This window comes from Neovison vison, chromosome 10 (assembly GCF_020171115.1).
Source record: "Neovison vison isolate M4711 chromosome 10, ASM_NN_V1, whole genome shotgun sequence".
Classification (NCBI taxonomy): domain Eukaryota; kingdom Metazoa; phylum Chordata; class Mammalia; order Carnivora; family Mustelidae; genus Neogale; species Neogale vison.
In genome coordinates this window covers 65,454,544-65,476,925 of record NC_058100.1, presented here as the reverse complement: position 1 = coordinate 65,476,925, position 22,382 = coordinate 65,454,544, and the positions used below count along the sequence as shown (strand labels likewise).

General features: G+C 43.7%; 1 long non-coding RNA gene across 2 annotated transcripts; it reads left to right on the top strand.

Annotated features, from left to right (window-relative positions):
- The first annotated feature begins 10,409 nt into the window (after positions 1–10,409).
- Positions 10,410–21,348, top strand: LOC122918732. 2 transcript variants are annotated; one of them, XR_006386674.1, is made up of 4 exons: positions 10,410–10,667; positions 17,682–17,783; positions 19,160–19,354; positions 19,581–21,348. It is a non-coding gene; the product is annotated as an uncharacterized LOC122918732 (long non-coding RNA). The 2 variants fall into 2 exon arrangements; XR_006386675.1 differs by lacking the exon at positions 19,160–19,354.
- Positions 21,349–22,382: the final 1,034 nt, after the last annotated feature.

Sequence of the window (22,382 nt, the reverse complement as noted above, 5' to 3'; positions counted from 1 at the left end):
ACATGATTTCCTTGGCGGTGAGGGCTAAATGGGGCATTATTGGGCTCGAAGGCTGGTGGAATTGTTACCAAAAGTTTCTTCTCAGAGCCAGATTTAAGATTTTGTTTTTAGGTCCTACCTGTGTTTCTCCCCAGTCTTCCCAGTTAGCTCTCATTTTAATTGAAATGAAGAAATCTTTACTAAGTGCTTTGTATCATACTGCTCTCTTTCTTGCTTTGGAGAGACTCAGAAATGAGACACAAGGATACGACAGTTTCTATACTGAGACTAGTTGAAATTTTGCTACTAGAAATACATGTTTTGAATCGTCCATTCTCTCAGTGGGCTTCTGGATTTAATTTCTTTACTTCACTGATGTTTTCTGGGTAAATTGCCTTGTAGGAAACAAGAGGTTGGAGGTGAATATACCACTTAGCTGAGTAAATCAACCACTGAGGCAGAGCAGATGCACTAAATTGTTTCCACAAACCAGTGCCTCAGTTTATCTTTTGATCCTGTTAAAATCTCAAGTTCCTTCAAAATTATTCTGTAGTTATTGCACTCTCGTGAATGTAGCCACTAAGCCATAAGGCTGAATGTAGTCAACATCCTTTGATGATGCTTTGAATGGGGGATGAACTTCAGTATGGACATCAGGCCTATTTTCCCTTAAAGAACACTTGAATTTATAGGACAACTCAACAAGGTAACCCTGGTAGTATTTAGGTGGGGAAATCATTTTAAAAATAAATCTCCATAATTAGAGAACTATAGTTCAAAATGAATTACATTTCATTTGTAAAGAAAGTGATTTTGAAATCCTTTTTGTTCAAAGATTAATGCCAAGTCTGAAGATTCATTCTTCCAGGAACTCTAAGATGTGTTTTATATATTGTTTAGTGTTAAATGCCTTTACTAATATGTGTATGGTACTTCAGCCCTTAAACATTAAAAACAGGAACACTGCGTATTGGGAATTTGAACAAGTCTGACTTCCTTAACTAAGAATATTAGTGGAAAATGTTCTAAATAAGGTTTTTATTCAATTAGCCAACATATAGCACATGATTAGTTTTTGATGCAGTGTTCATTTCATTAGTTGTATGTAAAACCCAGTGCTTGTCACCTCATGTGCCCTCCTTAATGCCCATCACTCAATTACACCATCCCCCAAACCCCCTCCCCTCTGGAACCCTCAGTTTGGTTCCCAGAGTCGAGAGTCTTTCATGGTTTGTCTCCCTCTCTTGTTTCTTCCCATTCACTCTTCCCTTTCTTCCCCTGTGGTCCTCTGCTCTATATGTGTTTTTTTTTTTTTTTTAATTTCCTGGTGATTTAAGGAAGCTATAAAGTGTACAGATCTGTGCTTCACTTTTTAAAGCATCGGCAAGCTGTCTAGACATGCATGAGGCATCAGATCTGTTGCAAACTCCTGTACGACGTCAGGGAGCTCGCAAGAACGCCAGCCCGTGCCAGAGGGAACACTGTGGCCTTGCAGTTTTCTCTAAGAGGATTCCACTCTCAATTCTGGCAGGGGGCCCTCTTCTCCTGGTACTTAAATGCAGAGAGGTCTTACTTTAGACAAGGCTGTGTTAAAGGGGTGAGGTTTGCAGGAACATGGCCATCGGAGAAGCTCAGGTTCTCTCAGAATCTGAGTGTTCAGGCGCATCTCACCTTCTGTGCTAAAAGCAGAGCAAAGATTAAGGCGCGCGTTTCAGAGGAGGAGACTGCCTGCCGTTGGTCGTGCAGAGGGACAGAAAGGGCCAGCAGCTGAGGTGGCAGCGGATGCTTGGTTGGGACAGACTGTGGCCCCTGCATCCTCACCCCAGGCAGGGTCTCCTTCAGAGAAGCCCGAAGGGGCAGAGGAGGGACGGCCACTCAAACTCACATGACACTTGTATGAGTTTCATCTTTCACTTGGACGGTTAGTAGGGCCAGTTCGGCAAAGCAGCGTTGCCCAGAGAAGGATAAGGTTGGGAAAACAGCGCGGAGCAGCGTAAGTCCTGTCTGCAGATGAAGGCGTGTCTGTGGTGCACTGTCCGTGTTCCTTCCCTCTGGGATCCGCCAGCTGGAGCAGAAACAAACAGGAATTCTGAAATCAGTGCGGAGGGGAAGCCATACCCTCCCCAGTGGTACCCTCCCCATTGCCGCCTACTCTTCAGGGGGGTAGCACTGGCTCAAAGCAAGGGATGGCTGGGCCCTTTATTTGTAACAGGCCGAACTGAATCTTTTCAACCAAAGATTGTTATGCTTTCAAAAATAAATAGACTTGTACAGTAGTTTCTGCTTCAAATTTAATTTTCATTTTAGTAGATTTATATGGAAATTGTTATATATGTGTAAATATAAATTATGTTCTTTGTCAGGCAACTTGTCAATCACCTAACATAAGGGGAAAACAGAAAGTTTCTGTAATGACATAAAAACGTGTATGTAAATTTGCAAGTTTGCTGAAACTGTAAGAATGTATTTGCAGTGAAATGAGACGTCCCATGTGTCGGATCTTTATTGCTCATTGTTTTGAAAACTGGATCTTCAAATGTTGCAAAAAATAAAGTGTAGATTGGAGACTTTTCACTTGTGATGATGTGTTATTTCCAGCGTGCTTGATCTCAGAGGACACGTGCTTGCCCCTGGGGCCCAGCTTCCCTTAGCAACCCACTCCTGCCCGGAGGTGTTCAGCCACAGTACGTGACCTACAGCATCAAGTCCAAGTTGCTTCGTGTGCTCCCTGAAGGCTTCCTATGATTAAGTCCCAGCTTTTCTTCCTAAGATTTCTCCTCCTGCAGCTCCATGTACTTCTTCAAATAAGCTGCGTCTGCCAAGCAGACCGTGTGCCCCAAGTGCTCTGCTGAGTTCGTGGTTCATGGCTGCCTGGAGCCCTCATGGTCCCGCCGGGTCCTGGGCATCTTCCAAGGCTCAGCTCCCACTGCCCACCCACTGAAGCTTTTCCTGATTCGCCCAGCTCTCAGCCTCTGTGATCTCCCAAATCAGCCTTTGTGATTGCCCAGCTTCACTACACACCACCTCTGTATCCCTGCCTCTGGGAAGGAGACGCGCCTTCCTCATCACTGGAGTGCATGGGTGTGGTCAAGTACAGAAAAGCCCAAGTCCCAGCAATGAAAGTATAAAATTTGATTTGTGTAACTAATAATGGGCTTTGCTTTTGTTTATGCAGAAAACTTCCTGGTCCTTTTGCAAATTTAAATAAACTCAGAATGTTAAATGCCTGAGATTAGGCCTCAGTGCTCTGCACCATGTTGCACAGGGAATGGCCTCAGAAGCTTTACTGATGCTGGGGTCCCAGCCCCCTGGGTTTTCTTATGTAATTCGCCTGGGATGAAGTCTGGGCATAGGGAATTTTTTAAGCCTCCCAAGTGATTCTAATATGCAGTTAAGACATAGAACCTCTGCATTCGTGATTCTCAAGCTCCATAACCCATTTCTATATATAAATTCATAAAGACAGAGGTAAAGCTTATATATACAAAATGCTGTTTTTTATTTTTTTAAAGGTTGATTTTGGTTGGGGGGGAAGGACAGAGGGAGAGGGAATATGAATCTTAAGCAGACTCCTGGCTGAGCACAGAGTCCCATGCTGGGCTGGATCCCATGACCCTGAGATCATGACCTGAGGTGAAATCAACCGTCAGACACCTAACTGACCAAGTTACCCAGGTACCCCACAAGATGCTGCTTTTCAAATATAGCCTATTACATCAGAATATAGTCTGAGACATAAGATGTTGCCTAAGGAAACAAGGTTAATTGTAGTTTGAAAAAACAGAGGTAATCTTTCTGATAACACTGCATGAAAATTAGGTTGTCTATCAGTAAATAAAACAATTTATTAAATTGTAATTGGCTTTCACTTGAGACTATAGAATATTTTTTTAAATTGGCATAAAATGTACAGAGGAGCTTTTAAGGTAACAACCAGAAAGTCTTCTGTAAGAAAGCTGGAGAGAGAAAGGATGGGCAGGAATCTGAATTTGAATTGTTCCAGAATATTTTAGCTTTAAAGAAAATAGGTAGCTTTGTTATTTGAAAACTTAGTAATGACCCACAGCTAACATTTTAAGCAAGAATGAACTCTCTTATAGATTTTCACATTTGCATATTTCTATTCAAGAGCAGTATTTAACATAGTCTACCGACTCCCAGAAATGATGAAAAGTCAACTACCTGGGCACATCATTTTTTCTCTACTTAATTTTGCTTTCATCATTTCAAATTTCATCCTGAAAAGTTGAACTGAACTGAAGCGGTCCTTCTTTCTACGGCGTAGCTCTGCTGCCCTCCTGTGGACGCTCCAGGCATATGACAGTCCCCAAATCCTTCCAACCAGGTCATTATTCAGAGGTTCCCGTCCTTGCTATGATTCCCAAAAGACGTTTTAAATTTTGCTTTGGATCCAGCATTAACTAGGTCTTTTCTGCTTTCCTTCTGTGAAATAAATATTTTAAAAGGGCTAATCTCTGCCCCATCTTGCTTGAAAATGGGGAAGCAGAATACTGGGGGAGGTGGTCCTTTCCCTCCCTCTCACTTATATACCCAAAGATAAAGGAATCACCACAAGTATAGGTCCCAACCAGAAAGTTACCACCGCCCCCCCAAATTCCTGGCTCACTCTCTCCCTTATACAGCGTTTGAAAACTGGAATAGTTTTCTGTGGCAGTGGCAGCAAGGCTTGAGCTGAACAATGGGAACCAAGCAAGGGCTCTGGCATGCCGGTGCGTAAGGCTGGCGGCTTCAGAGAGAATCCGGAGACCGTCATTCAGATGAGCACTTAGTTACGCTGGCTGGGAAAATGCTGGTCATCAGATTACCCAACACCAGCGGAAAATGCTCCTGGGAAAACACCCCTTCATTCTGTATTTGACATGGGGCTCAATTCCTTACTGTAGAATTTCTTGGATGAGACCCCATGGGACCCCGCTTCTCCAATTGCAGTTTGCAGGTAAGTCTTGTTACAAAGCATATTCTGGGGGCACCTGGGTGGCTCAGTCGGTTAAACTGCTGCCTTTGGCTCAGGTCATGATTCCAGGGTCCTGGGATTGAGCCCCACATCGGGCTCCTTGCTCAGCGGGGAGCCTGCTTCTCTCTCTGCCTCTGCCTGCCACTCTGCCTGCTTGTGCTCTCAATCCCTCTGACAAATAAATAAATAAAACACTTAAAAAAAAAAAAAAAAGGCATATTCTGATGTAGCAGGTCCCAGCTGGGGCCCAAGGTTCAGCATTCCCAGGAGTTGTTCTACCTCCTACTGCTTGCGGTAGGCTAATGGCCTGCAGAGATTTCGGAGTCCTAATACCTGACCCCTGGAAATGGCCCTCCTTTCTGTGCCATAGGGTCTTTGCACCTGGGATCTTGGCTGGGGCCCTGAGTGTAATGAATGGCTCAGTTCCCTGGAAGGGAGGACAGTGAGGAAGCTGAGTATGGCAGGAGGCGGCCGCGTGTCCCAGAGGCTGAAGGCTCTGCTGGGGACCTGGGGGCCTGCAGAGCCAGGACCACAAGCCACAGGCGCAGCTCTAGAAGCCAGAAAGGTAAGGAAGCAGATTCTGCTAGGACCTCTCATGGGAGCCTGGCCCCGCCAATGCCTGAGTTCAGCCTAGTGGGATGATGTCGCACTATGGATGTCTGAGCTGAAAACAATGACCTGTGTTATTTTAAGAGTTACCGTGTGAATGTTTGGGTCCCGCCAGAATCCCCAGGTTCAAATCCTAACCCCCAAGGTGACAGTCCTAGGAGGTGGAGCTTTGGGAGGTGGGGTCATGGGGGCAGAGGCTTCATGAATGAGCTCAGTGCCCTTGTAAAGAGGCCCAAGAAAGTTCCGTCAGCCCCTCTGCCCTGAGAAGGCAGGGTCTTTGAACCAGCTAACTGCTCCCAGCCAGCACTGAATCTGCCAGCCCCTTGATCTTGGCCTTCCCGCATCCCAAAGAGAAGTATCTGTTGTTTAGAAACTGCTTGGGCTACAGTATTTTCTCAGAGCGGCCCAAGGAGACGAAGACCAACCCCAAGTTGCTGCATTTGTTACCGGAAACACACACCTGCGCTAGGGGTCCTCACAGCACTGTTTGAGTAGAAAAGCAAGACCACAGAGAGGGGGTTGTCTACAGTGGCTGCACCTGAGAGTCACCTGGGGAAACTAGAACAAAAATGTAGGTCCGATCCCAGAAGAGTATAACTAGATCTGCATGGTCTTGAAAAACAGATTCAAGATGTCTTCAGACTTCTTTGCAAAACACTTGCTCAACAGGCCACAGCCCTTTGACCTGCAGATTCTCCAGGTCTCACCCCCCATGAACTCAAATCTGCCTAATCTTTTGAATACCTTCCCAGAACAGGTTCACCCTCTCTTCAAGGGTTCACGGAGACTGCACACCAGAAGTAGACCTCCCGCGTCTTTTGTAAGTAAGGGGAGTCCTCAGTGCTCTCCTTTACCAGCCGTGGGACAAGGGTGTTCAGTTCGGCAAAATTTCTCAAAGGATCACGGGCCACCGAGGTGCCAGGGCTCGGGCCCGTTGGGAACCAGCCTCGGTTTCCCCTTCCGTGAGCAGCATCCCTCGGCCCAGGCTGGAACATCTCTGTTCTGGGATCTTTTCTCTCGTTTGTGTTTCTTGGCTCACAGAATTCCATCCTTGTCCTAACGGGCTGCCTTCTCAAATGCTTAGGAAGCGGCGAAACCTACACGGACCCCACTTATCACGGAAGTATGGAGAGGGAATGACCAATGAAAAACAGAGACGTGATGACTCGACTAGAGGGAAATATTTATTCAGGCAGGAGCACCAGCAGACCCGTCACAGAAGGAGAATTCAACAGCAACCACGGACCGCACGGGCGGCACCTACCACCTTCCAGCACCATGAAACCCGGACAGCAGATCCAGCACAGCCACTTCTCAAAATACATTCGGTTCTCTCTTACCTCTGCAGCAAGGGATCATAAATGCAGTTAAAGAAGTTAGGGGAAACGGCGCGCGGTGGTCCTTGCGCGCTCTCTGCCCGTCCGTCCTCCCGGAACCCGCAGGCGGTGGCTCCCCAGAGCCGGCACGAGGCTTTGGGGCCGCTGCTTTTCCCCCTACATCATAACCGATTTCAAATGGTGCTAGACAAAAACAGACTCTGAACACCAGGAGAAATCGGTCAGCCTGTGTAAGAGATGGGTCCGTCGGTGCTCCCGGGGGTCCCGCACTTAACCGTGCAGGTGGCGAGTCCGATTCCAGCCGCAGTGCCACAGCAGCGGAATGTTCCGGGGCGTCTGGAGCAGGCGCAGTGCGGACGCGGATGGGACCGTCCTCTGGGTACCACAAAAGAGAAAATCCCAGTGTTAGGATGAATCCCAGCGTTAGGATGAATCCCAGCGTTAGCTCTTAGGCCAAAGTCCAAACACCGGACAAGAAGCAGTTCTTCTGATTCAGGAAGATACAAAGAATTCAAACAGGCCAAGTAACTGTTAAGCAGAAGATTCCTGGAACCCACACCTTAGCATAGACTCATCTATTGGGTAGGACCACCTGTGAACTCTTTCATCCCTCTGGACTTAAAACAGACCCAGACTGGGGGCACCTGGATGGCTCAGTGGGTTAAGCTGCTGCCTTCGGCTGGGGTCATGATCTCAGGGTCCTGGGATCGAGTCCCGCATCAGGCTTTCTGCTCAGCAGGGAGCCTGCTTCCCTCTATCTCTCTCTCTCTCTCTGCCTGCCTCTCCGTCTACTTGTGATCTCTGTCTGTCAAATAAATAAATAAAATCTTTAAAAAAAAAAAAAAAAAAAAACAGACCCAGACTGAAAGGACAGCCCCTTGCACTTTTCGTTCTTTGTCTCTTTCTCCTCTGTAATCCTGGTCCTTGAAACCTTAAACATTTTGTGTGAGAAGAGGCAAGCAAAGATAAAACAGTGGAAAACAGAGATAAAAGAGTATTTTCCCTAAGGCTTAGGATTGCTCAAGATACTAGTCCTAGGCCTTCCTAAAAAGGAAGCTAGGGAAGTAGACCAGGGACTTGGAAGAATTCCGAGAGGGCAGTTTGAGAGAAAACAACAAGCCAAGTAAGAAAAGAATTCTTTGGATGCTAGCATCACAGAATGAAGAATTTCCTGGATTTCTCAAATCTACCACTTCTCGGGGCACCTGGGAGGCTCAGTGGGTTAAGCCTCTGCCTTTGACTCAGGTCATGATCTCAGGGTCCTGGGATGGAGCCCTGCATGGGGCTCTCTGCTCAGCAGGGAGGCTGCTCCCTCCTCTCTTTCTGCCTGCCTCTCTGCCTACTTGTGATCTGTCTATCAAATAAATAAATCTTTAAAAAAATTCTCCTATTTCAATGGCCCAATTATACCAGACACCTGATTGATATCATCTTCCTCACTGTAAGGGGTGATCTCAGGCTCCCCTTTAGGGCTAGAACATGCCACTAACCTATATTGACCTATATGACCTATATTTAACTGCGCTGTCTCAAGAGTACCATAACAGTATTGCCTGAGAGCTAAATAAATTTAACTCCAGAAATAATATAAAAACTAAGACTTTACTGGAATATCTCAGTGAGGCTCAAGGAAGTATTTTATCATGTAACACTCATAAAAATGTCACTAAAATCCACTTCACCCATTTCAGTCCCCCCAAGGATCCATCTGTTAATGCAACTGCTTTCCTAGAACCTAGCTTCTCTCTTCCACCCAGATTTTCTCAAAAGTTCCAGCTCAAGTTGGCTTATAGTTGGTTCTACTACCTGCCCTCACTATCTGGATCTCCTAATTTACAAAAAGTCTCCATGATCTTACTAAGGTAAGTTAAATTTTTTTAGCAGCTTTCAACAGAACACAGCACTAAAAAAGAAGCAGGGAGGGGTGGCCGGGTGGTTCAGTGGGTTAAAGCCTCTGCCTTCAGCTCAGGTCATGATCCCAGGGTCCTGGGATCCAGCCCCACATTAGGCTCCCTGCTCAGCAGGGAGCCTGCTTCCCTTCCTGTCTCTCTGCCTACTTGTGATCTCTGTCTGTCAAATAAATAAATAAAATCTTTAAAAATAAAAACAAAATAAAAAAGGAACAGGGAAATGCAGAAACTATCTTAGAATGCAGGATAGGGAGACAGAATATAAGCATATATTCACCCTGGCCCTTAGATCTGGAAATTTTCACCTCATGAAAACTAAAGAATTGCAAAATCAAAGAACAAGATACCTTTAATCCCCATTATATTAAAACAACAGATAGCTTCTTATGTGAACACCCAATAAAAAGCAAGGAGGTGATGAAACAGATATCTTCATATGTTGAAAGTACTGCAGCAACTGGCAAAAAGCCTATGAAAAACAATAAAGAATAATACAAATATTCATGCCAATTAGCCTTCCTAGGAATCCACTCTAATGGAATACTTTTTTTTAAAGTTTATTTATTTGACAGACAGAGATCACAAGTAGGCACAGAGGCAGGCAGAGAGAGAGGAGGAAGCAGGCTCCCGGCTGAGTAGAGAGCCTGATGTGGGGCTGAATCCCAGGACCCTGGGATCATGACATGAGCTGAAGGCAGAGGCTTAACCCACTGAGCCACCCAGGCGCCCTAATGGAATATTTTGATATGAAAAATATTTCATGCATTTTTAGCAAGGGCTTCATTACCAGTAAAACTGGAACAACTTAAATATATAAGAGCAATTTTGGACTACCAAGATACAGCCACTAGAATAAGTTTATATTTCCCTGTCATGATTTAGATTTTTATTGCATAACTTTGTAAAAACTTAGATGCCTGGGAAAATGTACTAGAATGGATGGCACCAGAACATTTCAGGGTAGGAGGAGTGTGGGTGATATTGTGTTCTGTTTTACAAATTCTCTGTAATTTTATGAAAAAATATTAAGTTAAAAGAAGAAAACACATACTTTGCTGAGTGCACAAGATAAAATGAGGTTGTATGAGGGAAATAAATGGCTTTTCATACTAGAACAACATCAGACCGTATGCTGAAAAAATCAGGATGAATCATCAGCGACTGATCTCCTGTTGGTCATGCTGTGGGCCACACTGACGCTGTCCTGCTTTTGTCTTCCCCCAGGCACAAGTGCTCTCATAGTCGGTAAGTTTTGGGAAGGGCTGGATGAGGAGCTCTAGCACTGTGAACAGTAAGTATGCTCTTACACGACTGAAACCTAAAAGGAGAGACCTGTGTCTCCTACATTACAATTTCGGTTAGAAGGAAAGTAAGTCAAAATTCAGGCCACAGTGTGGCAAGACTGGTATCCTCACAGGCATACAGAGTGAGTGTCCTTGACGGAAGGTTCTATACTGCCTTTAAACTGTTACAACCGAATAATCATCCTTCGTGTTGGTAGCTGGAGAGCCCTACTTCCTCTTTGGTTTATAAGCCAGGAGGTTTCCTCAGGATGGTATCACGCCCACTCCCACAAAGTGGAAGCCACAAAGACCGACTTCCTTAGCCCATTTAAGAGGAGTGGTTTGGTGGCAGACTCTGTGGCGGAGGACAGCTCCTCCCTGGGCCTTACACAAGGCGGGAGCACAGGGCCCTTGAGCGCCGGGGCCAGGAGCTCCAGGGCTGTTGTGACCGAGGGGTTGAAAGGCTGCTGTGGACTAAAGGTTACCGACTGCCCTGCTCACCCCTTATCAGCCACCCTGCGGCAATAAGACTAATGCGCTAGATTAAACCGTGGGCAGAGGGAAACTCCTAAAGGTAAGCCCGTGGGAGGTGTTTCTTTTTTTTTTTTTTTTTTTAAAGATTTTATTTATTTATTTGAGAGAGAGAGACAGTGAGAGAGAGCATGAGCGAGGAGAAGGTCAGAGAACGAAGCAGACTCCCCATGGAGCTGGGAGCCTGATGTGGGACTCGATCCCGGGACTCCAGGATCACGCCCTGAGCCGAAGGCAGTCGTCCAACCAACTGCGCCACCCAGGCGTCCCTTTTTTTTTTTTTTTTTAATTAAAAGATTTTATTTATTTATTTGAGAGAGAGAGACAGTGAGAGAGCGTGGGAGGTGTTTCTTAAAAGTAGAATTTATCTGCTTCCTCCTCTCTCTCTGCCTTCCTGTAATCTGTCAAATAAATAAAATCTTTTTTTTTTTTTAAGTAGAATTTATACTTTCATTTAAAGAACTCACTGGCAACCTTGAGTGGGACTAGATGTTTAGAGTTTAAAACGTATGGGTTATATTTTCTGTGCATTCAATGACCCTGTTTTACTGCCTAGGTATTTTCTTTGGCGTGATCTTCTTTCTTTCATCTGTCATTGGCTCTTGTTGGATAACTGTAAAGCGCAAAAAAGGATAAGCATAGCCATATTGTCCTAGAAAATGTCTACGACTATACCTGCCTCCTCTTGAGAGCCAAAGAGAAGTGAAAGTAAACCTCAAAAAAAAAAAACAAAAAACAAAAACAAAAACCAAAAACCACTACTACATAACCAGATGTAATAATTCATAATTATAAAGAAGGCCCTTGATGTACATTATGGACACTAAAAGAAATACATATGATATTAAGAACACCTAAAAGTTCTTAAATATATATGATATTAAGAACACCTAAAAAAAAAAAGTCTAGGATTTTATGGAGGATTAAAGTTTTACCAAAAGGAAAATTAGGCAGGAGGAATTTTTCCAAAAGTGTTGATGAGACACTTGGTATCTCAGTCTTGCTGAAACATTCCCGGCTCCGAGCTCCATACACAGACCTCATCCAGGCTCTAGAAGTTACACAGTGTGTCCTGCAGGCCCACACAGCACAGGCTGCCAGTGTCAAAGAACTGAGGCTTTTTTTTTTTTTTAAGATTTTATTTTATTTTTTAAATTTATTTGACAGAGAGAAAGATCACAAGTAGGCAGAGAGGCAGGCAGAGAGGAGGAAGCAGGCTCCCCGCTGACCAGAGAGCCTGATGCGGTGCTCCATCCCAGGACCCTGAGATCATGACCTGAGCCAAAGGCAGGAGGCTTAACCCACTGAGAACTGAGGCTTTTTACAGGGCATTAAAAAGTAAATATTTTATAAACCCACCTAATTTTGAAACTTGCTAAAACCTTCCAAGGATTAGATCTGAATAAACATTTGTGACCAGGAAGAGAAGGCATTCAGCTTTTGTATTCGCTGATGTATTTAGAACATCTGTGAGGTCAAAGTCAGTAAGATCAATGTTCAACGGTGATAAGCGAATTCTATACCCATGAGACATAGCTCACACCTTCAAGCAGTTTGCTTCAGTAAACATTCTAAACATAGACACACACAGTCCCCCAAAACAAGCCTGACAGAAACTAAAGTTGCTACTTCACACAGGATGCCACGGTACATGTTTTTGGTTTTGTTTAAGATTTTATTTATTTATTTGACACAGACAGAGAGCACAAGTAGGCAGAGGCAGGCAGAGAGAGGAGGGGAAGCAGGATCCCCTCTGAGCAGAGAGCCTGATGTGGGCCTCAATCCCAGGACCCTGAGATCATGACCTGAGCTGAAGGCAGAGGCTTAACCCACTGGGCCACCCAGGCGCCCCAGGGTACGCGTTTTAAAAGCAGAATATCACAGCCGAGGGTCCTACAATCTAGTCAGGAACTCCATTTCATGATAAAGTAATTGGTAGAGATTTACATTTAAGTTCAATCTTTAGCCTTCCTAAGTAACATTCTCTGTATGTTGTGGTTTGACAGATAAAAACACGTTGCTCTTCTTCATTATTTAAAAAAAAAAAAAAAAAAAGTGAAAGTAACCCTGATACTTTATATAAGCAAAAGTCTTTGTGCCAAAAAGGTCTTCCCCTTAACGTTTTTTTAGTGCTATCGTTTGTGAGTCACTTTTTTTAAAAATTAGGCTTTTAAAAAAATTGAGGCTGAATGAAAGTAGTTGGGGCTTCTAATTTTCTATTTCCAGACCACTGTCCAGGTAAAACCAGCCAGGGCAAACGATTCTCTTTCTCTTAGAGACATTTACGGCAGTCTCGCCCCTCCTCCCTTCTCCCAACGACTCCATTCCGCTTTCCTAGGGCCTGTTCCTAGTTCATCGACTGAGGGCTCGAATTCCCGAATCTAGCTGTTGTTTCCCTCATGTAACTTAAGATTATTTCCTCACATTATTATCTACAGGCATAAAAAGGACTCGATATCCATTTCATAAAAATCATTTCTTTAGAAATGATTATCCTGTCTCATCAAAACACCCTCCGATCGCACAATTTCTTCATACGCTCCGTGTCTTAAAATCCGCCTCCTGTCGTTGCCATGTTCTTTCCGAGTGTGACGTGTGATGGCCTCGCACGAGCCTTCTGTGAGCAGCAGCAACCAGGGATGGGGCGGGGAAGATGATTATGGTCTTCCCTGACCCGAAAGCTCAGGGAGCAAACCCCCAACCAGTAAAGTAACCCACTATCGAACCTATCGTATAGTGATCCATAAACATTTCAAAACTTCTCTAAGCCTTTATTTTTTGGGCCCGTGTTTCACTTCTTGGGATAATGAGTGGATTACTATAAGAAAATGTTTTGTTTTCATGTTAGAAATTATATATAACTAACAGGAGGAAGTGCTGAGTTTAAATAATCAGAATCTCCAAGGTCCTTCCCTTGGAAGCAGTTGCGTGATTAATCATTGTTCTATGTCCATGTATGGCGAAGCTGATAGACTATGGAGCGGAGCTGTGGCTTCTTATCTGGATCTCAAGCTTTCCTCACAGGAAGGGCAGGGAAGCCCTCTCACAGAAATGAGAGGGAAGTCATATGAGGCACAGAATAGAAGTGGAGGGGACCTTGGCTCTTGCCCTGCCAGCAGAGCAGTTTACGTCAGTGCCCCAAGACGGACAGAATAGTGTAGAAGGAACGGCCTGTTCTGTGGGAGCTACAGGATCAAACCAGGCCTGGGGTCGGGGAGGGGGGGGAAGGGTGTGCAGGCACAACTCGGCCTCTGACAGGAGACAGCTCAGAAACTGCCCAGTTTCATTTTGTGGTAGCCCTCTGAGGGGATGTTTAGCACACTCATTTCATTCTGTAAACACTTGAGCAACTGCTCTGTCCCAGGGACAGCTCTGAGGCTGGTGTGAATGTCCATTAGTGAAGATGGACTCCTTTAGGGAGTTCTCATTCCAGTGACGGGAGACAGAGCACAAACGAGACACGTAATTAATTAATTATAATAAAGGGGATAAAGACTAGGAGAAAATAGAGCAGAGTAAGGGAGCTCGGGAACATGGGTGTGGGGGAGACGCCAAATTTAATACGATTAGGTGGGTCCCATTTGGGAGGGCTTTAAAGTGAGGTCATGTCTATGGGTGTATATATAATATAGCCTTTCTATGTTTGTCTAATTTTAATTTCTTATAAATCTTCAAACTGCTTATTTTTTTAAATTACTTTTTGTATGCCTTGTACAACCAGCAAGTGAGGAGTGAAGTAGCCAGAAGTGGTGTTAGCAGGGAAAAGTGCAGCTATAAATCCAAGTCACCTGCCCGAGGTGGTGGTTAGGGTCCAGCCGAAAGCGGTGTTGTAATTAGTGGCGTCTTCCCACGGTGGCGGTGTGATCCAAGACTGAAGGACCTGATGGCTGTAACTAGCCCTCTCCTCCATCACAGGATTCTGCTCCAACTGTTTACCAGGTAGTACATTTCTAATTGTCCTATACTTACCCTAGGTTTCAAGGTTGCTCTTTGTTTGAATATACTAATGCTGAATTTGGGGAGCAAGCCTGTTCTATTCTTTTTTTTTTTTTTAAGATTTTATTTACTTATTTTACAGGCAGAGATTACAAGTAGGCTGAGAGGCAGGCAGAGAGAAAGGAGGAAGCAGGCTCCCTGCTGAGCAGAGAGCCCGATGCGGGGCTCGATCCCAGAACCCTGGGATCCTGACCTGAGCCGAAGGCAGAGGCTTTAACCCACTGAGCCACCCAGGCGCCCCGAGCAAGCCTGTTCGAGACTAACATCACATCACTGATGATTTCCTATGCCTCCTTGATCTTTAGCTTTCCGAGTTTCAGGATGTCTAATTACTCCATGCATTTCCTCCCTCTGCCCTCACACCGCACTGCCCAGTCTATTAAATTATTATTATTTTTTTAATCTCTTGTGTCCTTGGTCTCTATTATACTCCTTAACAGTGCCACCGGCAGAAAATGAGCTTCTTGTGAGCAGAGACCACCTATCATATCAGACTCAAAATCATTTTTATTTAGTGATTTCTGACTTCCACTTCTACAATAGTTAGGATTAATAATAAGAATAACAATAGTGGGGGTACCTAGGTGGCTCATTCAGTTAAGCGTCTGCCTTTGGCTTAGGTCACGATCCCAGGGTTCAAGGATCAAGTCCCACGTCAGGATCTCTGGTCAGCACAGGGAGTCTGTTTCTCCTTCTGCCCTTCCCTGCTGCTCACTGTCTGCCCCTACCTTACAAAAATAAATAAATGAAATCTTAAAAAAAAAATAACAACAGCTAATATATTTGCTTACAAAATACTTTAAAATGTATTGTCTTTGGTCTCCAAAGGAACTCTGCGATGTAGATAAGCCAAATAACATCGTTATCCCAAAGCAGAGAAGACTCCCAAAGCAGAGAATTTCAGTGACTTGCTTAAAATCATACCAGCGGGAAGCTGCTCAGGGTTAGGGCTTTGGTCTTGATGATGGAACTCAGAATCCTGAGCCCATTCGGCTTCCCGGTAACAACTGCAACTGTCACGACTTCTGAATCTCATTCTGTATCACCCAGAGCTGCATATAGTACAAAGGGGGAATATTTCCTTTTTTCTTTCAATATTGTCCCCCTATCAATTTTACTGAATTTTTTAAAGCTACTCTGGTACATTAGGCCAGTATCCTTCTAGAAAACAGTAGGAAATCTCTCCCTTTTTATGCTAGTCTGTTATTAGCTTATAAGAAAATGACAGTATTTCTGTAAAGGACTCTGTCCCTAGTAAGGTTTGGTGAAAATGTTCCTGTCCCTTCACACAAACTAGCAAGTTCTGTAATTTAACATTACTGGCCTTTCACTAGCGAAAAATGTGTCATCTGCTTACTGTATATTTCACTGTATATTTATACAATAATTTGTGACAAAGATTAATTAGCAGAAGTCATGCATTGGTCACTCAGGAAAAATGTTCGACTCCTCCATTCACAGCCCATTTATCCCTGCCTCTTGTTTCTGCCTCTGATCTATTCCTATTCCTATACAAATGAGCCTTCTTGTATATACTCAGATAAGTCATTAAAATCTTCATTAGTCTGAGGCTTGGAGTACAAAACTATTAAGACCACTCACTATAAAGCATCCGTGCATTACTCCATGTTCCCATTGACTCCCATCAGTCAGGTGGCTAGCCATCCCACATCTATGTCCCACTCATCACTCAAAACCACTTAGAACCATTCCTCAGAGAACCACTTAGCCATTGTTCCTTGGAAGCCCCTCCCTGAATACCAGTCAGTCCAACCCTCTGCTCTTCCTCACGCAAGGATCTCCAGTTGCCCTTCCTTGCCCTCTGAAAACTTTGGCTCCTGATTCACTCTTGCTCTTTGTCTCAAGGGATGCCCTCCTTGTAATTTCTAAGAAAGGATAAAGAGTAACCTAGTAATGAAGTGCTGGCAAGTGGCCAAGTGACTTAACTCTTTGTGCTTCCACCCTGAAATCCTTAATACCAACACATACTCAAAACCTAAAGGTACCAGGATTGCATCATGTCTCATTAGCCCTTGAAGAGGGAGAGCAGCACACCACGTGAGATCCTAAGACTTTTGAGCAGTGAGCGCTGTGTTCACTCCCACCTATTGGCTATGAAACCCCCAGGGAGACACTTCCCTTCTCTGAACTTCATTTTCCTGGTCTGTGAAATAGGGACAGTATTTCCAAGCTCACTTAACACAGTGCCTCGCTTAGGATGAAGGTCAGAAAATGTGAGCTATTGGGGCACCTGGGTGGCTCAGTGGGTTAAAGCCTCTGCCTTCAGCTTAGGTCATGATCCCAGGGTCCTGGGATGGATCCCTGCCATCCAGCTCTCTGCTCAGTGGGGAGCCTGCTTTCTCCCCCTCTCTGCCTGCCTCTCTGCCTATTTGTGATTTCCATCTGTCAAATAAATAAATAAAATCTTAAAAAAGAAAGAAAGAAAGGAAGGAAGGAAGGAAGGAAGGAAGGAAGGAAGGAAGGAAGGGAGAGAGAAAGAAAGAAAGAAAATGTGAGCTATGGTTCTTCAAATGTGATCATTACTGATATCTCAAAGCATTAAATCCTTGGAAATACTGTCAGTCTTCCTATGCTTCATGACAAGGACTGCTGCTCTCCAAACTGTGGACATTAATTGGACAGAACACAGAACTTCTACCTTCACTAAAGCAGAAGAGGAAGCTTTGAGTCAGACCCACTGTACAGGGCCCCTGACCTTGTGAGGCTTCAATGTCACAATCCAGCGGTACAAGGTTATTTGCCAGTCAGAGCTGCTTTGGAAGGAAGTGTTGCTTTAGGCAGGGACACTTCTCTGTAAGAATTCAGACTCTTCTGACACTATGTACAGGGGAGTTTTCATAGCTTTTTCTCCTTCAAGTTTTGACTTAGTCTTGAAAGGTGGGATTTGGTTATGTTTTCCTTTTACATATCTCACAAAGATTTCAGAAACTTAGGCAAAGTCTGCCCTAAATTTCAAAGTGAAGGCCACTGACGAACTTCTTCCAAGACTGAAATGTATATAATTAAGCTATTTTCCTGTTTTTCCTCTTCTGCCCATTAGCAAGAATACAGATGGGAAACCTAAAGAGATGATCCATTTACATCCTCAAGAAGACAATAGTGTAAAGCCTCAGACTCTACAAACCAATCAGGAAGACAGCAGGTACCTCATGTAAATCCTGAACTCATGTCTTGGAAAGCTCAAGTACTGAAAAATGAGAATAGGATCTGCATAAGTTGCTGGTCTAGCTGGATCCCTGGGGCTGGGGGTCAGAAGGTACTACAGGAAGTGGAAATGCCTTGGTTGCTGTTGTGTTGGATTCTGGCTGTTTCCAGCAGTTGGGTGAGGACTGCCATCTGTGCTGTGCACGGGCACTGTTTTCACAGAGTATTCCTGTATTTTTGTGCAGGGGTGCCATAAACCTTTGAGAGGGAAGCTTTTGTTTTTCTTGTGGAACCCAAGCATTTGCCACACGGATGTGCCTCCGGGTCCCCCACTCCCCTTAAGTGCACAGGGTCACCTCAGGATCCTGTGGAGACTTTGCATTTCCTGCTTCCCAGCTCTGACTCAATTCTCTGCCTCACCTGTCCTCCTAGGACTGCTCTCTCCCTTCTGTGCCCCTCCCCTGCCCCCAGGGGCTTGTCACCACACCTCATGCCTGCATTCCAGGAATGAGAGCCCCAGCTTGGCCTCACAGGTGTTGTGTAGTAAATGTTAAGCTGTTTGCTAAAGGATTGGGATATAAAGGGAGATTATGCTACAACCCAAATGGGCATACAACGTATAACTGAATAGTAGAAATCATGGAACCTAAAAGTACCTGTTTTTGTAAATAAGGTCTTACTGGAACACAGCCTCCCTCGCCTACTGTTGACCTATTTACAACTACAACAGCAAAGCTGAGTAGAAACCACAGAGCCCCAGAGACTGTGTGTGTCTTTACAAAACTTAATTTAAAAACTGTTTCACAATGCTTTAAGTAGCATTTAATTCCTCTTCATTCCTGCCAGGTTACTGACATACTAAACACTTTACCAGCTTTCTTCCCATTTAAGGTGCATTCATCAGGCTCAGACTCGACTCACCCAAGGAGCTCTCCCCAAAGTGCCCCAGTCCAAAGTGATGTCAATCTTTAAAACTCCCTGCACTTGCTGTCTATAACATTTTTAAAATAAACTATTTCCTTTTAAGAAGAAGAAGTGCCCATTAAGGAAAATATAGAAAATAAAGAAAAATATTAAAAAATATAAAAATGACCTGAAATAGCCTCCACCCACTGGGTGGTATGCTTACGCTTGTTTGCCTACATTTACATGTGCAGGGCTATACACTGAAATTGTACTTACTTTATAATAGTGAATATTGATTTTGTTTTCACCAAATGACAACCATTTCCTTTATCAGAAAACCTATATTCCATAGTATTCAACACAATATTTCTTGTTTTTTTGCCTATTAACACTCTTCTATTCACTTGGTCACTCCTACATTCTACAAACATGGATTAGTCACCTTTTTTTTTTTTTTTAATTTCATAGAGAGTGAGAGAGAGCACAAGTCAGGGGAGAAGGAGAAAGAGTAATTCATTCCCCACTGAGCAAGGAGCCTGATGTGAGCCCGTACCAGGACTTTGAAATTATGACCTAAACTGTGGTCAGATGCTTAACTGACTGAGCCACCCAGGCACTCCTGGATTAGTCAATTACAACATGCACCACACTTTGTATTTATGGGTAAGGACCTCCTTTTAAAATTTCCCTAAATTTCTGAGTAGAGACTTTATCAAATGAGAAGTATTAATATGTGAGAGTAAATTTACCAAAATTTTATTTTAACTAACATTTTGGAAGTGTTCTTTTGGATCAAGGTACATGTCAAACTGTTTACCTTCACCGTTGACAAACTTTTAATAAATGGTAGGAAGTCCTTAATGAATTTGTCTCCAATCTCTTTTCTCAGACTGCAGTTTTGGCCATAATGTTCTCCAGGAGCAGGGCTGATCATCTGTGGCAAGATCCGGTAGACAAGAAATGAGTCAGAATCTGCACCCTGTGCCCAAGCCAGGTGCAAGGGCCGAGAGGGTGACACGGGTAAAGAGGCAGATTCAAAGACACAGCTGCACGCTAAAGGACATGAGAATGTTCAAAGATGACGCAGGTAACAAATGATGTTGGGCAATCTTGTGAGGTGGAGAGAGGAACACCGAGGGATCAGGTAGCAGTAATAATAGGGGGTGTCAGGTGAGTGGCTGGGCCTCCACAGGGATCTGTCCCCTGGTGGGAGGACAGTCATCCTGGCCTTAAGCATGGCCGGGGAAGTGTTTGGACATCTTGGACTCTATGGTATCTTCTGCAAATCGTGACTGCAGTAGGGGGAGGACATGCTCTCAGAGGCAGAGCCTCGTCCAAACTACCAGCTCCTGTTTACTCTCCCTGCCATGGCCTGGCTCAGAGAAAAGAGAGAAGATATATTTTGTGTGTTATGAGGGACCTCTATGTTTCTGGAACAAGGCTCTTTCTATTTAGTTGCTCAATGGTGAGAACACTTTTCCTTTGGCAAAAAAAAGGCGACGAAGAAAGGTCAACTTCTTCATTAATCTCTCTCTTATCTACTCAGTGTCTCAACTTTGGCCGTATTTTCTTGGGCCCTACACAGCAACCACTTCAAGGAGGGCAGAAACACGTCTTATGAACTCGTAATTATGTATCACCATTTTAAGCAGTATCACCATTTTAAGCAGCAAATTCTTGGGTCGTTCCCTTGTCACCCATGCTGTCACCTGAATAAAAATATCCTGCTATTTCAGTGCCCTTCCTTGACAAAGTACCACAGAGCTGAGGAACATCTTGAATCACAATGTTGTTGGAAAGGAGCCTATTCAACAGAGTAAGATGTGAGAATCATACAATGACAGACGTGACCTCGCAGACACCAGACATGTGCCCAAGAAGATGCTGACACATTCCCAGGAGCCCGTAAAAACTCCCTCCTCTTAGCCTGGATTACTGTCAGTCCTCCTGCTCTCCCCTGCTGAATGCACACCTCAGCTAGTAAGGGGAAAAGACTGCACTCAGGGTTTATAAATAGTCTCAGTTACGTAAAGGAAGACGGCGTCACTTTGGATTTCTGTTTACAAGTTTGTGATTTCCCTTTCTCACTTTCAAATAAATGTTTATACTATGGAATGGGCTCATTAATGAGAGGATCAAAATCCAGGAGGAAGAAATGAAAAACAAATAAGTCACACATAATTATACTATTCAGTGATAACAACTGTTAATATTTTGCTTTTGGCTAACCTTTCTTCATACATGTTTGCTTCTTTATACACAGATCTTTCTTAATAGTCACTTTTTCTTCTGTAGAGCAAAATCTATTAGAACAGAAAAATATAGCTAGATCCGTTTTTGCTATCACTAGGAAAAAAGTATTTTCTGTTTATTATATACAATGCTGAAGCAATAACAGTGTCTTTTGTTTAGACAGAAGGGGGAGAGGTTTTCAAGAGAAACATCTTAAACAATGAGATCTGGGTATTTCCTAAGCTCTATTTCAAAAGCAATTTGTACTGTGTGTCTGAAACATACTAACTTAAATAAAAGGATAACTTTATTATAAAGCAAGTGACTTACTTTTTGTATAGATTCAGAATATACCCAATAAACTAGGAAACCCTGAATTTAAGAATTGCAACATTAATGTACAGGTCTCTAAATAAGTGGTCCTGGAGTCCATAACGGTCCACACACTTATAGATCGGCTAACGATCTAGAAGATACCAGAATCTTTCTGGGTAGTTAACAATAGACTTGCATATGACGACTGCTAACTGCTGTGTAATTCTGGGTTGCTTTTCAAGTGCCACACTTACCTTGATAAATATAAAGAGGGAACTGGACATCAACTTGAAGTTTTCTTTAAAATCATAAAAGAGGGGCGCCTGGGTGGCTCAGTGGGTTAAAGCCTCTGTCTTGGGCTCGGGTCATGATCTCAGGGTCCTGGGATCGAGTCCCGTGTGGGGCTCTCTGCTAGGCGGGGAGCCTGCTTCCCTTCCTCTCTCTCTGCCTGCCTCTCTCCCTACTTGTGATCTCTGTCTGTCAAATAAATAAATAAAATCTTTAAAAAAAAAATCATAAAAGAAAGGGGAAAAAACAGCATTAACGAAGTCAACTGACAAACTAGGAGGAAAAAATTACAACTTATATCATAGACAAGGGTAACTGAGATATTTAGAGAGTAAAAAAATAAAAGACCAAACCTCCTCACCTCTCCTCCCTGTAAATAGGCAAAGGATATCCAACTGGGCCTTCAATAAAAGAAAGGCAAGTAACCAATCAATATATGAAAAGATCCTCAATGGTTTTGCTGAGTTGAAACTTGGGGAAACTTTGGGACCTAATATATTAGGTCTTGAGTTTCTGAAGAAGTACACTTTAAACAAGGGCTAGAAATTAACTGATGGGAATTGGCCTTTCTTAGAATTAAAATTCCCTATCACAAGAAAAAAATGTAAATTCCTTTATCCCCCCAGAATTCAGTAGGTCAGTAAGTATTGTGATGACCATGCCATTGAATTTCAAGGAATTCATAAGATTTTTTGCCTGTGACATCAGTGATCCATGGGAAATACTGCTAATACTAATTATGGGTAAAATACCAACCTAACTTCATTTGTATTGCTGAGTAATTCTGTTAACCTCTGGCCTTACATTTTTCATCTGAGAAGCAGGTCTCCAAGATTATTCTTAGTGCTAACAATCT